We start from the raw sequence: 15,575 nt of genomic DNA, 5'->3' as shown, positions 1-15,575 counted from the left end.
GTGAATTTTAATAAATACTCCCGAATACCTTAAGTGTAGTGAACAGTGAAAAGATAAGTGCAGAATACATAAAATTGAAAAAGACTGAAAAAATGAAGTTCCATTGTGTGTGTGTCTGTGTGTGTATTATCCTGTGAAAGTGTGCATTTTTGTGAGGGAGAAATGAACAGAAAAATAGATGGAAGATAGAAAAATAGATGGACAGAAACGCAGATAGAGAGAAATAGATATGTCCCCATCGCAGGTAAATTGTTTTGCCGTAACACAATTAAAGAGATCGGTGTGGACAGAAACGGCAGCATTGGACATCGTCGACCTCACTACACACATCCATGCTGTGAAACTCCATGGACAAAGTGGAGCGAACTGCCCGCTTACATGAGCAGAATATGTTGATTACAGAGGGGCAGTGTGTGGTAGGGCAGGACAAGAGGAACTCTGTCACTATTGCGCCAGTGTCTTCATAAATGAGGAAATGAGGATCGGGCAGAAACATGTGGCTGAGTTGGGAGAGCAGCCATCATCTTTTTGATGGTTAGAGGGGCTGAATGGCCACAGATAGAAAAGAGCAGACAGATCGAATAGACCTGCGAGGTAATCTCAATACACAGTGGCAGTGAGTACCTGGAATGAGCTGATCAGTGTTTGCATCGTTGGTTATCTTCAGTATCCACACCGTGTTTGGAAATACCCACTCACTGTCGTCTGTCGGTGAGCAGCTGGAAATTAAAGAAACACTCAAGATGCTGGAGACCTGAAATCACATCAGAAATTGTTTGAAGCCATTCCAATACAGGGTGCTGGAGCTGAAAGACTAACTTTGTTCGTCTCCTCAGATGTTTTTCATCCATTGAGAGTTTCTCAATCCATTGATGGGTTCGGCCCATCTGGTCTGTGCCATTTTCTGCCTGGACCCATCCACATACACCCAGAATCTAGATGTCAATACCTCCCTCAACCATGTACCCAGACAAACTTCTCTTCAATGCTGCAATTGAACCTGCATCCACATTCGCATCACCTTCTGAGAGAAGTAAAAATCACAACGAACAGGGTTGTCGGAACAGATCGGTTCAGAACACTCCTGGGTACCGGCTTCCAGAGAGAATACGCTTCTCACTCTACCAGCACCCTCTGCCTCTGTGGTCAGGTCATTTCAGTATCCACAAAGCCAAGTTTCCCTGGATCTCTGCTTCCTGCCACCCTGACCCGGCCTAATTTGGGGAAAGTTATTGAAATTCTCACTTGGCACTTCTGCATGAATTTCAATAAATACTCGTGAATACCTGAAGTGCGGGGAGCAGTGAAAAGATAAGCACAGAATATATCGAAAAGTGAAAAAGACCAAAAAAATGAAGTTCCATTTGGACAAATAAATTGAAAAACGTGTGTGTGTGTGTGTGTGTGTGTGTGTGTGTGTGTGTGTGTGTGTGTGTGTGTGTGTGTGTGTGTGTGTGTGTGTGTGTGTGTGTGTGTGTGTGTGTGTGTGTGTGTGTGTGTGTGTGAGAGAGAGAGCGAGAGAGAGAGATCCTGTGAACGTATGTATTTTTGTGAGGGAGAAATTGACAGAAACATAGATGGAAGATAGAAAAATAGATAGATGGACAGAAGCACAGATAGACAGAGATATTTCCCCATTGCAGGAAAATTCACTGCTGTAACATGACAGAAAAAAAGAGATTGGCGTGGGCAGGAACGCCGGCATTGGACATCGTAGACCTCACTACACACATCGATGCTGTGAAACTCCATGGACAAGGTGGAGCGAACTGCCCGCTTACATGAGCAGAATATGTTGATTGCAGAGGGTCATTGTCTGGTAGGTCAGGACAAGAGGAACTGTATCGCTATTGCTCCACTGCCTCTTCTTACCAGATTGCTTCCTCTCCAGCCCGTTACCTTTCATACTCACCGGGCTTCATCTGTCACTTTCCCCTCCCCACGTCATTTTATTCTGGCGCCTTCCCCGTAACTTTCCAGAACTGAAGAAAGGTCTCGGCCCGATATATCCACTGTTGATTAATTTCATAAATGCTGCTCGACCTGCTGAGTATCTCCAGTATTTTCTGTGTGTTTCTTTGGATTTCCAGCATCTACAGAAATCCATGTGTTTAAGATATTGAAATGTACATACTTTTTGAAAATTGGAAATGGATCGAGACACGTGGATGAGTGAATCCATAAGACAATCAGATATAGGAGCAGAAGTAGGCCATTTGTCCCATCGAGTCTGCTCCACCATTCAATCGTGGGCTGATCCAATTCTTCCAGTCATCTCCACTCCCCAGCCATCACCCCATACCCTTCGATGCCCTGGCTAATCAAGAACCTATCTATCTCTGCCTCAAATACACCCAATGACTTGCCCTCCACGGCTGCTCGTAGCAACAAATTCCACAGATTCACCACCCTCTGACTAGAGTGATTTGTCCGCATCTCAGTTCTAAATGGACGTCCTTAAATTCTGAAGTCGTGCCCTCTTGTCCAAGAATCCCCTACCATGGGAAATTAATTAATCCCCTACCATGCAGATGATACTAAGGTAGGTGGTGTTGTGGAAAATGAAGTAGGTTTTCAAAGCTTGCAGAGAGATTTAAGCCAGTTAGAAGAGTCGGCTGAATGATGACAGATGGTGTTTAATGCTGATAATTGTGAGGTGCTATATTTTGGTAGGAATAATCCAAACAGGACATACATGGTAAATGGTAGGGCATTGAAGAACGCAGTAGAACAGACTGATCTGGGAATAATGGTCCATAGTTCCCTGAAGGTGGAATCTCATGTGGATAGGGTGGTGAAGAAAGCTTTTGGTATGTTGGCCTTTATAAATCAGAGCATTGAGTATAGGAGTTGTGATGTAATGTTAAAATTGTATAAGGCATTGGTAAGGCCGAATTTGGAGTATTGTGTACAGTTCTGGTCACCGAATTATAGGAAAGATGTCAACAAAATAGAGAGAGTACAGAGAAGATTTACTAGAATGTTACCTGGGTTTCAGCACCTAAGTTACAGGGAAAGGTTGAACAAGTTTGGTCTTTATTCTTTGGAGCGTAGAAGGTTGAGGGTGGCTTGATAGAGGTATTTAAAATTATGAGGGGAATAGATCGAGTTGACATGGATCGGCTTTTTCCATTGAGAGTAGGAGAGATTCAAATAAGACAACATGATTTGAGAGTTAGGGGGCAAAAGTTTAAGGGTAACACTAGGGGAAATTCTTTACTGAGAGAGTGGTAGCTGTGTGGAACGAGCTTCCAGTAGAAGTGGTAGAGGCAGGTTCCATATTGTCATTTAAAGTAAAATTGGATAGGTATATGGACAGGAAAGGAATGGAGGGTTATGGGCTGAGTGCGGGCCAGTGGGACTAGGTGAGAGTAAGCGTTCAGCACGGACTAGAAGGGCCGAGATGGCCTGTTTCCGTGCTGTAATTGTTATATGGTTATGGTTATTAACTTTACCACATCTAATCTGTTCAGGCCTTTTAACATTCAAAATGTTACTATAAATCCCCCTCATTCTCCTGAACTCCAGGGAATACAGCCCAAGTGCTGCCAGATATTCCTCTCATTCCTGGAATAATTCTCGTGAATCTTCTCTGAACCCTCTCCAATGTCAGTATATCGTTTCTAAAATAAGGATCCCAAAACTGCACACAATACTCCAAGTGTGGTCTCACAAGTGCCTTATAGAGCCTCAACATCACATCCCTGCTCTTATATCCTATATGTCGAGTAATGAATGCCAACATTGCATTTGCCTTCTTCACCACCGACTCAACCTGGAATTTAGCTAAGGGTATCCTGCACAAGGACTCCCAAGTCCATTTGCCTCTCTGCATTTTGAATGATCTCCCCATCTAAATAATACTCTGTCCGTTTATTTCTTCCACCAAAGTGCATGACCATCCATTTTCCAACTTTATATTTCATTTGCCATTTCTTTGCCCGTTCCCCAACTATCTGAGTCTCTCTGCAGTCTTTCTGTTTCCTCAACACTACCCGCTCCTCCACCTATCTTTGTATCATCGGCAATTTTAGCCACAAATCCATTAATACTGTAGACCAAATCATAGACATACATCGAAAAAGCAGCGATTCCAAAACTGTCCCCTGTGGAACTCCACTGGTAACTGGCAGCCAGCCAGAATACGATACATTTATTCCCACTCTCTGTTTTCTGCTGACCTAGCAATGTTCAACCACGCTAGTAACTTCCCTGTAATTCCATGACCTCTTATCCTGCTAAGCAGCCCCATGTGCGGCACCTTGTCAAAGGATTTCTGAAAATCCAAGTACACTATATCTATTTCATGTCCTTTGTCTACCTGGCTTGTAATTTCCTTTAAAATTGCAGTAGGTTTCTCAGGCAGGGTTTTCCTTTCAGGAATCCATGCTGGCTTTGGTGTCTCTTGTTATGTGTCTCAGATACTCCATAATCTCATCCCTAAACATCACTTCCAACAACTTCCCAACCACTGATGCCAGGCTAACAGGTCTATAGGTTCCTTTCTTCTGCCTCCCTCCCTTCTTAAATTGTGGATAACATTTGCAATTTACCAGTCATCCGGTACAATGCCAGAATCTGTCGTTTCCTGAAAGATCATCGTTAAGGCCTCTGCAGTCTCTCCAGTTACTTCCTTCAGAACCCGAGGGTGCATTCCATCAGGTCCAGGAGATTTATCTACACTCAGACCATTATCTTCCTAAGCACCTCCTCAGTCGTAATTATCACTTCCCTGATACTCTTGAATGTCTGATATACTGTAGACATCCACTGTGAAGACTGATGCAAACTACTTATTCTGTTCCACTACCATCTTGGCACTTCTCATTACAATATCTCCAGCATCATTCTGTATTGGTCCTATATCTACCCTTGACTCTCTTTTACCTTTTGTATACTTAAAAAAGCTTTTAGTATCCTCTTTGATATTAGTCCCATGCTTACTCGCATCATTCATCAGTTCCTTCTGAATGACCTTCCTAGATTTCTTCTGCAAGTTTTTAAAAGCCTCCAATCCTCTATCTTCCCATTAGCTCTGGCTTCCTTGTACACCGTCTTTTGCTTTTGCTTTGGCTCTGACTTCACTTGTCAGTCTTGCTCTTTTCAATGTTTTGGGTGATTTTCACTAATTTCAAAGGACTGTGCCTCAGACAGCTGGGCTGTTGCAATGCATCTCTAAAGTCTGACAGCAGAGTAAGGAGTGAATCTTCGATGGAGCAGAGTCAGAAACCAAAGAGTTGCCAGCCTGAGTCAGGGCTTTGGGGCTCATGAAAGAGATGGGGCCTGAAGTTTACAAGGAGGAGGAAGACGAGGAATCAGACCAACAGGATGTGGCTACAAATGAAAGATCAGAAACATTTGGAAACTGGTTGATCGAAACAAAAGGTGGTTTACTTCTGCAAAATACTGGTGGAAATCAACAGATCAGGAAGCAAAGGTGGAGAGGAATAAATAGACAACATTTAGGCCGAACCCCTTCAGCATGCCTGGACTGTGTACTCCTCTGCTTAGCTGCTGCATGCATTGCAGAGTTCCTCCTGCATTTTATGTGTATGTGTCTACATTTCCAGCAACAGCAGAATCTCTTGTGTTTCATATCTGCCTTTTTAAGAAGATTCTACTTTGGCATTAAACACGCAGAAAGTTTGCTGATATTAATTGTATTCATTATGGGGGCTGCTTTCTGTGTTAAAAGAGCTGCTGAGTTTTCTATACACAAAAAAATTGATATGGCCATGTAACTGGTGCCTGCAGAAACTTTTAATGGCACAGTGATTACCCAGAAAGCGCTGCGTTAGAAAAATTCGGCATCTTTGACGCCTGCGCTGAAGCCTCGATTGAATGCGCAGGCGTCAAAGATGCCGATGTTCCCGAATGTTGCGCATGCGCAGTTCACAAAAGGCCTTGGAAACTCGGCGCAGGTAAGAACGATTCTCTGGGTCAGCCTTTACAACACCGACTGAGGGACAATTGCAGTGAGTCCAGTCACTCGACCCTCGATCCCGGCACAGTCCTGCTCTCGTCCCTCTTTCTCAGCCCCACGATCCGTATTCGGGCCCCGGGGAGCTTCCGGCTGATGAGGGAATGGGAACCGATGGATCTCTCAGACAGAGCTGAGCTCCAGCTATCTAAGTGTAAGGATTGGGAACTCGGAGATAGGGCACAACAATCTTTTACATCAGCTGTTGAGAAAATCACATTTGTTTTATCTCCAATCCCAAACAGGAGAAAATCTGCAGATGCTGGAAATCCAAGCACCACACACAAAATGCCGGCGGAACTCAGCATTAGTACTCTTTTCCATAGATGCTGCCTGGCCTGCTGAGTTCCTCCAGCATTTTGTCTGTGTTGCTTTGTTCCACCTCCTGCTGGTCTGAACTTTTCTGCCCGTGAGAACATGTTTTGACTCATTCTCTCTGGGAAGGTAATTATATCAAACAGCTTTTTGTCCTGGGCAACAATTAGCTTTCACATCACAAATGTGCCAGTCTCCAATGAGACAGACTACTGCCCTTCCCTTCAGATTCATTGGCATTGCCATCAATGAGTTCACCTAGGGGAGGGTTCGGGGAAATATTTATGTACAATACAGAAACTGGTATTATCTGTGTCTATTGTGGAGATGCAAAAGTTGCTGGAGAATTTACAAGTGGGAAAAAGTGGAGTGATACTTGGAAATGTGACTTTTTGAAGTGTAATTCAGCAAGCAAACCCCATATGGACAAAGTGCAAAAGCTCTGGTGAGAAAATCCTTCATTACCCGTTACAGGCCTGTTACACAGGTTGTGTGAGAGTGCAGGTGAACTTGATCAGACCCAGAGGAGATCAAAGTTCTTTTCAACAGTGATTTGCTATCTGTTAAAATGAATAGCTCTCTATATAAAATTCACTGTGCACATGTTGACACTGGATTACAAAAATGCACAATACAGGCTTCATGTGCACACTGGTCATTACAGATTAGAGGGAACATTGGTGGGAAGGTGGGGAGACCTCCAGGGTCCCTGTTGCCCTCACCTACAAGATGTGCATCCAGATGTAGCTTGTAACCCTGCACTTAAGGAGTTGGAGTTGGAAATGGATGAATTCCGGATCATCCAAGGAGTTGGAGGAGGTGATAGATATGATATGAAGAGAGGTGAGTTACACCCAAGGTGCAGGACACAGGAAACTGGGTGAGAGTCAGGAAGGGGAATGAGGTTAAACAGCTCTCACAGAGTACCCTTGTGGTCAACCCCACAACAACAGGTAGACCACTTTAGAAACTGGTTGGGCAGGGGGTGGATTACCTGGCAGAGGTCATTCAAAGGGTTGATAGAGGATTCGTTATTTAGGGGAACAGAACAAGAAGGGGACTAATACCTTTGTGGTAAGGCTTACGACAGCTAGTGTCGGGGGAGGGGGGGCTGATGTGGTTAAAATAAGTTGTAGGGGGAATGGGAGCCAGAATGAGAGAACAGATAGTGGAAAGGGTGAATTGAATTGAATTTATTACATACATCCTTCATATACTTGAGGAGTAGAAATCTTATGGTTACGTCTCCATCTAAATGTGCAATGTGAAATTTATAGGAATTCATAATAAATAGTTTGCACTTAGGACAGTCAATATAACATAGAAATCAATTAATCAGTCTGATGGGCTGGTGGAAGATGATGTCCCAGAGTCAGCTGGTCCTTTTGCTGTGGTACCGTTTCCTGGATGGTAGCAGCAGGAACAGTTTGTGGTTGTGGTGAATTAGGTCCCCAATATCCTTTGGGCCCTTATTCCTCGGTACAGCTGTTCACCCTCTCAACAGCAAAGGGGTTTACCCTGTCTCCATTCCTTCTGTAATCCACAACCAGCTCTTTAGTTTTTGTGACATTGAGGGAGAGGTTATCTTCTTGACACCAGACGGATGTTGTTCAGACCTGTTAGTTTGTAAAAGCTTCCCAATATTTTTTGCTCTATTATTTACCCTCTCTTTGGCTTTTATGTTGGCTTTGGCTTCTCATTTCAGCCATGGTTGTGTCCTCCTGCCATTCTAATGCTTCATTGGGATGTATCTACCATGCACCTCCCGAATTGTTCCCGGAAACTCCAGCCATTGCTGCTCCATCGTCATTCCTACCAGTTTCCCCTTCCAATCAATTTTGTCCAGCTTCTCTGTCATAGAAACCTGGAGAAGTTCAGTGCAGAAACAGAAGAAGAGGGCGGGGAACATCATAAAGGACTCCTCCCATCCTGCACACGGACTGTTTGATCTGCTTCTGTCTGGTAGGCGCTTCAGATCCCTCCAGACTAAGACTAATAGGCACTGGAGAAGTTTTTTCCCTACTGCGGTCACTTTGCTGAACAGTTAACTGCCGGCTAACTGTCGGCTAACTATTACTTGGATTGCACTACCTGTATGTATAATCTATATTTTCATTTATATTTATCATTATTATTGTTATGAGCAGAGAGACAACATCTGCCGGAAGTAAATTCCTTGTATGCGCATAGATTGGCGATTAAAGTCTGATTCTGATTCTGATTCTGATATGTCCCATCTAGACAATGCTGAAAACATTTAAGCTGTCTGATGCAATGACCTGCACTGGGACGATAGCCCTCCATACCCCTACCATCCAGCTGCCTATCCAAACCTCTCTTAAATGGTGAAATCGAGCTCACATGCATCTCATTCCACACTCTCACAATCGATTCAGTGAAGAGCTTTCCCACATGTTCCCGTTAAATTTTCACCTTCCTCACTTACCGTCCCACCCAACCTCAGTGGAAAAAACCTGCTTGCCTTTACCCTATCTGTACCCTCATAATTTTGCATACTTTCAACAAATCCTCAAAACAATGTATAGTTTCCTTGTTTATGCTTAGAGCCTTGTTTAGGTGCATAAGATGATGAGGGGCATTGATCATGTGGATAGTCAGAGGCTTTTCCCAGGGCTGAAATGGCTAACAGGAGGGGGCATAATTTTAAGGAGCTTGGAAGTAGATACCGAGGGAAAGTCAGGGGTAAGTTTTTGCATAGAGAGTGGTGTGTGGGTGGAATGCACTGCCAGCAGCGGTGGTTGAGGCAGATACAATAGGGTCTTTAAACAGCCTCTTAGACAGGTACATGGAGCTTAGAAAATAGAGGGCTCTGCGCGAGGGAAACTCTAGGCAGTTTCTAGAGTAAGTTGCATGGTTGGCACAACATTGTGGGCTGAATGGTTTGGAATATGCTGTGGATTTCAATGTTCTATGTTGAACAGTGAAATAACTTTGGCTATCCTACAACCCTCTGATCACCACCCTCCCCCCACCCCCCGTTCACTAAGGATGATTTGGTTATCTCTGCTAGGGGCCCGACAATTTCTGCACTTGCCTCCTGTAGGGTCCGAGGGAGCACCATGTCATGTCCTTTTCCACACTCCCATAGACCCTGTGTCCATCTCCTGAGAAAATAGAGATGAAAACATATTTAACATCTCCCCATCTGCTTTGGTTCCACACGTGGATTGCCATTCTGGACTTCCAGAGGACCCACTTTGTGCCTTGTAATCCTTTTGCTCTTAATCTATCTCTGGAATCCCTGATGATTATCCTTCATCTTTTTTGCGACAGCAACCTCATGCCTTATTTTAGTCATCCTGATTTATTTCTTATGTGTTCTCTTGCATTGCTTATACTCCGTAACAACCTACCTGCCTATCCCTGTTATACAACTCCATTTTGTGCTTCACCAGGGTCTCAACATTTCTTGAAATCCAAGGTTCCCTACAGTTTCTATCTTTACCTTTTATTCTGAGAAGCACATACCCACTTTGCACTTTCAAAATTTCACTTTGAGGGCCTCCCACTTACCAAGCACACCTTTGCCATAAAGGAGCCTGTCCCAGTCCACAGTTGCCAGATCCTAGTGTCATAATTCCAGGTGTTGATCCATGCCCTAAACACATCCGCCTTTCCTACGCTGCTCCTTACATTGAGATATGACAGTGAGAGTAGGAATGGAATTAGGTGGAGGATGAATGCGTGGTTGAGGGATTGGAGCAGGGGGCAGGGATTCAAGTTTCTGGATCATTGGGACCTCTTCTGGGGCAGGCGTGACCTGTTCAAGAAGGACGGGTTACACTTGAATCCTGGGGGGACCAATATCCTAACGGGGAGGTTTGCTAGGGCTACAGGGCAGACTTTAAACTAGTAAGATGGGGGGGGCGGAAATCAATTTGAGGAAACTATGGGAGAGGAGGTTAGTTCACCAGTAGAGCAAGTAAGTAGACAGTGTGTGAGGGAGGAAAGGCAGGTGATGGAGAAGGGATGCGCTCAGCCCGAAGCTGTAGGGGAGAAGAAAGAAAAGGATAATAAATTTGAATGCATTGCTAGGGATGAAAAGAGAGGAGGAGGTGGAGAGTATCTTAAATGTATCTATTTTAATGCTAGGAGCATTGTAAGAAAGGTGGATGAGCTTAAAGTGTGGATTGATACCTGGAATTATGATGTTGTAGCTATTAGTGAAACATGGTTGTAGGAAGGGTGTGATTGGCAACTAAATATTCCTGGATTTAGTTGCTTCAGGTGTGATAGAGTAGGAGGGGCCAGAGGAGGAGGTGTTGCATTGCTTGTCCGAGAAAATCTTATGGCGGTGCTTTGGAAGGATAGATTACAGAGCTCCTCTAGGGAGGCTATTTGGGTGGAATTGAGGAATGGTAAAGGTGTAGTAACACTGATAGGAGTGTATTATAGGCCACCTAATGGGGAGCGTGAGTTGGAAGAGCAAATGTGTAAGGAGATAGCAGATATTTGTAGTAAACACAAGGTGGTGATTGTGGGAGATTTTAATTTTCCACACATAGATTGGGAAGCTCATTCTGTAAAAGGGCTGGATGGTTTAGAGTTTGTGAAATGTGTGCAGGATAGTTTTTTGCAACAATACATAGAAGTACCGACTAGAGATGGGGCAGTGTTGGATCTCCTGTTAGGGGATGCGATAGGTCAGCTGACAGATGTATGTGTTGGGGAGCACTTCGGGTCCAGTGATCACAATAGCATTAGCTTCAATATAATTATGGAGAAGGACAGGACTGGACCTAGAGTTGAGATTTTTGATTGGAGAAAGGTTAACTTTGAGGAGATGCGCAGGGATTTAGAGAGAGTGGATTGGGTCAAGTTGTTTTATGGGAAGGATGTAATAGAGAAATGGAGGTAATTTAAGGGTGAAATTATGAGGGTACAGAATCTTTATGTTCCTGTTCGGTTGAAAGGAAAGGTTAAAGGTTTGAAAGCACCATGGTTTTCAAGGGATATTAGAAACTTGGTTTGAAAAAAGAGGGATGTCTACAATAGATATAGGCAGCATGGAGTAAAGGAATTGCTCGAGGAATATAAAGAATGTAAAAGGAAACTTAAGAAAGAGATTAGAAAAGCTAAAAGAAGTTACGAGTTTGGTTTGGGAAATAAGGTGGAAGTAAATCCGAAAGGCTTCTACAGTTATATTAAAAGCAAGAGGATAGTGAGGGATAAAATTGGTCCCTTAGAGAATCAGGGTGGTCAGCTATGTGTGGAGCCGAGGGAGATGGGAGAGATTTTGAACGATTTCTTCTCTTCGGTATTCACTAAGGAGAAGGATATTGAATGCTGTAAGGTGTGGGAAACAAGTAAGGAAGTTATGGAACCTATGACAATTAAAGAGGTAGAAGTACTGGCGCTTTTAAGAAATTTAAAAGTGGATAAATCTCCGGGTCCTGACCGGATATTCCCCAGGACCTTGAGGGAAGTTTGTGTAGAGATAGCAGGAGCTCTGACGGAGATCTTTCAGATGTCATTAGAAACGGGGATTGTGCCGGAGGATTGGCGTATTGCTCATGTGGTTCCATTGTTTAAAAAGGGTTCTAGAAGTAAGCCTGGCAATTATAGACCTGTCAGTTTGACATCAGTGGTGGGTAAATTAATGGAAAGTATTCTTAGAGATAGTATTTATAATTATCTGGATAGACAGGATCTGATTAGGAGTAGCCAGCATGGATTTGTGCGTGGAAGGTCATGTTTGACAAACCTTATTGAATTTTTTGAAGTAGTTACGAGGAATGTTGACGAGGGTAAGGCAGTGGATGTAGTCTATATGGACTTCAGCAAGGCCTTTGACAAAGTTCCACATGGAAGGTTAGTTAAGAAGGTTCAGTCGTTAGGTATTAATGCTGGAGTAATAAAATGGATTCAACAGTGGCTAGATGGGAGATGCCAGAGAGTAGTGGTGGATAATTGTTTATCGGGATGGAGGCCGGTGACTAGCGGGGTGCCTCACGGATCTGTTTTGGGCCCAAATGTTGTTTGTAATATACATAAATGATCTGGATGATGGGGTGGTAAATTGGATTAGTAAGTATGCTGATGATACTAAGGTAGGAGGTGTTGTGGATAATGAGGTGTGTTTTCGAAGCTTGCAGGGAGATTTATGCCGGTTAGAAGAATGGGCTGAACGTTGGCAGATGGAGTTTAATGCTGAGAAGTGTGAGGTTCTACATTTTGGCAGGAATAATCCAAATAGAACATACAGGGTAAATGGTAGGGCATTGAGGAATGCAGTGGAACAGAGAGATCTAGGAATAACAGTGCATAGTTCCCTGAAGGTGGAGTCTCATGTAGATAGGGTGGTGAAGAAGGCTTTTGGAACGCTGGCCTTTATAAATCAGAGCATTGAGTACAGAAGTTGGGATGTAATGTTAAAATTGTACAAGGCATTGGTAAGGCCAAATTTGGAATATTGTGTACAGTTCTGGTCACCGAATTATAGGAAAGATATCAATAAATTAGAGAGAGTGCAGAGACGATTTACTAGGATGTTACCTGGGTTTCAGCACTTAAGTTGCAGAGAAAGGTTTAACAAGTTAGGTCTCTATTCATTGGAGCGTAGAAGGTTGAGGGGGGATTTGATCGAGGTATTTAAAATGTTGAGAGGGATAGATAGAGTTGACGTGAATAGGCTGTTTCCATTGAGAGTAGGGGAGATTCAAACGAGAGGACATGATTTGAGAGTTAGGGGGCAAAAGTTTAAGGGAAACACGAGGGGGTATTTCTTTACTCAGAGAGTGATAGCTGTGCAGAATGAGCTTCCTGTAGAAGTAGTAGAGGCCAGTTCAGTTGTGTCATTTAAGGTAAAATTGGATAGGTATATGGACAGGAAAGGAGTGGAGGGTTATGGGCTGAGTGCGGGTAGGTGGGACTAGGTGAGATTAAGAGTTAGGCACGGACTAGGAGGGCTGGGATGGCCTGTTTCCGTGCTGTGATTGTTATATGGTTATATACAGGGCTCAGCATATTCACTGCAACATGCTCAACGTTTTTCATTCCTGACCTTGTCTGAGGTGTGAACAACATCTGTCTACACAACACCTCCACTATCTGTTCTGTCATTCCCCCTGGGACGTTAGTTTAACCCCCCTTACCCCCACCCCCCACCATGCAGCTCTATCACCCCTTTGGCTTTCATCTCCCAGATCAATAAAAAGGAGGTGCATACCAGGTACAGGCAGATAGGAACAAATGGGCTACTTATGAGATACAGGAAATTCAAGTGAACACTGATGAAAGAAGGCATGAGGTTGCCCCAGCAGACAAGGTGAAGGAGAATCCTCAAGGATTCTGCAGATATGTTAAGTGCAAAAAGATTTCAAGGGAAAAAATTAATCCTTTGCAAAATCAGAATGGTAATCGGTATGAGGAGACAAAATAGATGGGGGAGATTTTTTCTGCATTCGTATTTACTCAGGAGGTGGACACAGAGTCTATAGAAGTGAGGCAAAGCAGCATCAACTTCATGGACCCTGTACAGATTACAGAGGTGGAGGTGTTTGCCGTCTGAAGGCAAATTGCCATGGATAAATCCCCAGGGCCTGACAAATTGTTCCCTCGGACCCTTTGGAAGACAAGTGCAGAAGTTGTCGGGGCCCAAGCACAGATATTTAAATCATCCTTAGTGACAGGTGAGGTACTGGAGGATTGGAGGACAACGAATGTTGTTCCACTGTTCAAGAAAGGCTCTAAAAATAAACTAAGAAATTGTACATTGGTGTGCTTGACATCAGTAGGGGGAAAGTTATTGGAACTTATGTGCAGGAAATTGATATATAAGTATTTGGATAGATGTGAATTGATTAAGGATAGACAACATGGCTTTGTGCTTGGTAGTTCATGGCTCACCAATCTTATAGAGTTTCTCGAGGAAGTTATCAGGAAAGTGGATGAAGGCAAGGCAGTGGATGTTGTCTACATGGACTTCGGCAAGGCACTTGACAAAGTCTCATATGGGAGGTTGGTCAAGAAGGTTCAGTCACTCAGCATTCAAGATGAGATAGTAAATTGGACGAGACACTGGCTTTGGGAGAAGCCAGAGTATGGTAGCAGATGGTTGCCTCTCTGACTGGAGGCCTGTGACTAGTTGTGTGTCATAGGGATCAGTGCTTGATCTGTTGTTGTTTGTCTTCTATATCAGTAATCTGGATGATAGTGTGGTTAACTGGATCAGTAAATTTGTGGATGACACCAAGATTGGGGTGTAGTGGACAGCAAGGAAGACTATCATGGCTTACAGTGCGACCTGGACCAGCTGGAAAAATGGTTTGAGAAATGGAAAATGGAATTTAATGCAGACAAGTGTGAGGTGTTGCACTTTGGTAGGACCTACCAGTGTAGGTCTTATACAGTGACTGGTTGGGCACTGAGGAGTGTTGTAGAGGAAAGGGACCTGGGAATACAAGTCTGTAATTCACTAAAAGTGGTATCACAGTTAGATAGAGACGGAAAGAAAGATTTCAGCCCATTGGCCTTCATGAACCAAAGCACTGACAACAGTAGATAGATGAAAGTTGTAAAAGAGGTTCCGAGAGTTCAGAAAAAATTCACAAGGATTTTGCCAGGTCTGGAGGACTTGGGTTACGAGGAAAAATTGAACAGGTTAGGACTTTATTCCTTGGAATGTAGAAGATTGAGGGGAGATTTGATTGTGATAGAGGGGCATAGATAAAATGCAAGTTGGCTTTTACCACGGAGATGGTGTGGAACTACAACCAGAGGCCATGGGTTAAGGGTGAAAGGTGAAATGTTAAGGGGAACATGAGGGGAAACTTCTTCACACAGATGGTCATCTGGGTGCGGAATGAGCAGCCAACACAAATGGTGAATGCGAGCTGGATTTCAACATTTAAGGAGTTTTGTGTAGGTACCTGAATGGTTGGGGTGTGGGAGTGGGGAGTTTAAATAGTTTAGCACAAGCTAGATAGCCCAAAGGGCCTGTTTCTTTGTTGGTACTTTTCTGCAAGAGCCTTTAACAGCTGTGCGGACCAACCATTCATCTCAGCAAGAAATTTTTATAAGGCATTAAAATTGTGGCACTTTAAGTTAATAATACATATAAGAAAATCCCAGCTGCACGTCAAGAAAGACTATTTGTGTGAGAATTTTTCAGTTACTGTGTGGCCAGGCACCCATGCAGCTCAGCAGGAACAGGGAATAATACCAATGGAGGGAGCCAAACTGGAGACCACAGAAATGCCCCATTCCTATAGAAACAAGAAGAGCATCAGGGAATTGATGGTTATTTCAGATACCAGCA

General features: G+C 43.6%; 1 protein-coding gene across 1 annotated transcript in view; it reads right to left on the bottom strand.

Annotated features, from left to right (window-relative positions):
- Nucleotides 1-15,575, bottom strand: part of LOC140724037 (uncharacterized) — a 388,007-nt gene that overhangs the window by 325,195 nt on the left and 47,237 nt on the right. The window lies entirely within an intron of this gene.

The sequence above is a fragment of the Hemitrygon akajei genome, unplaced genomic scaffold (assembly GCF_048418815.1).
Source record: "Hemitrygon akajei unplaced genomic scaffold, sHemAka1.3 Scf000154, whole genome shotgun sequence".
Classification (NCBI taxonomy): domain Eukaryota; kingdom Metazoa; phylum Chordata; class Chondrichthyes; order Myliobatiformes; family Dasyatidae; genus Hemitrygon; species Hemitrygon akajei.
The sequence above is the reverse complement of the archived record's forward strand: the minus strand, read 5'-3'. Positions and strand labels throughout refer to the sequence as shown.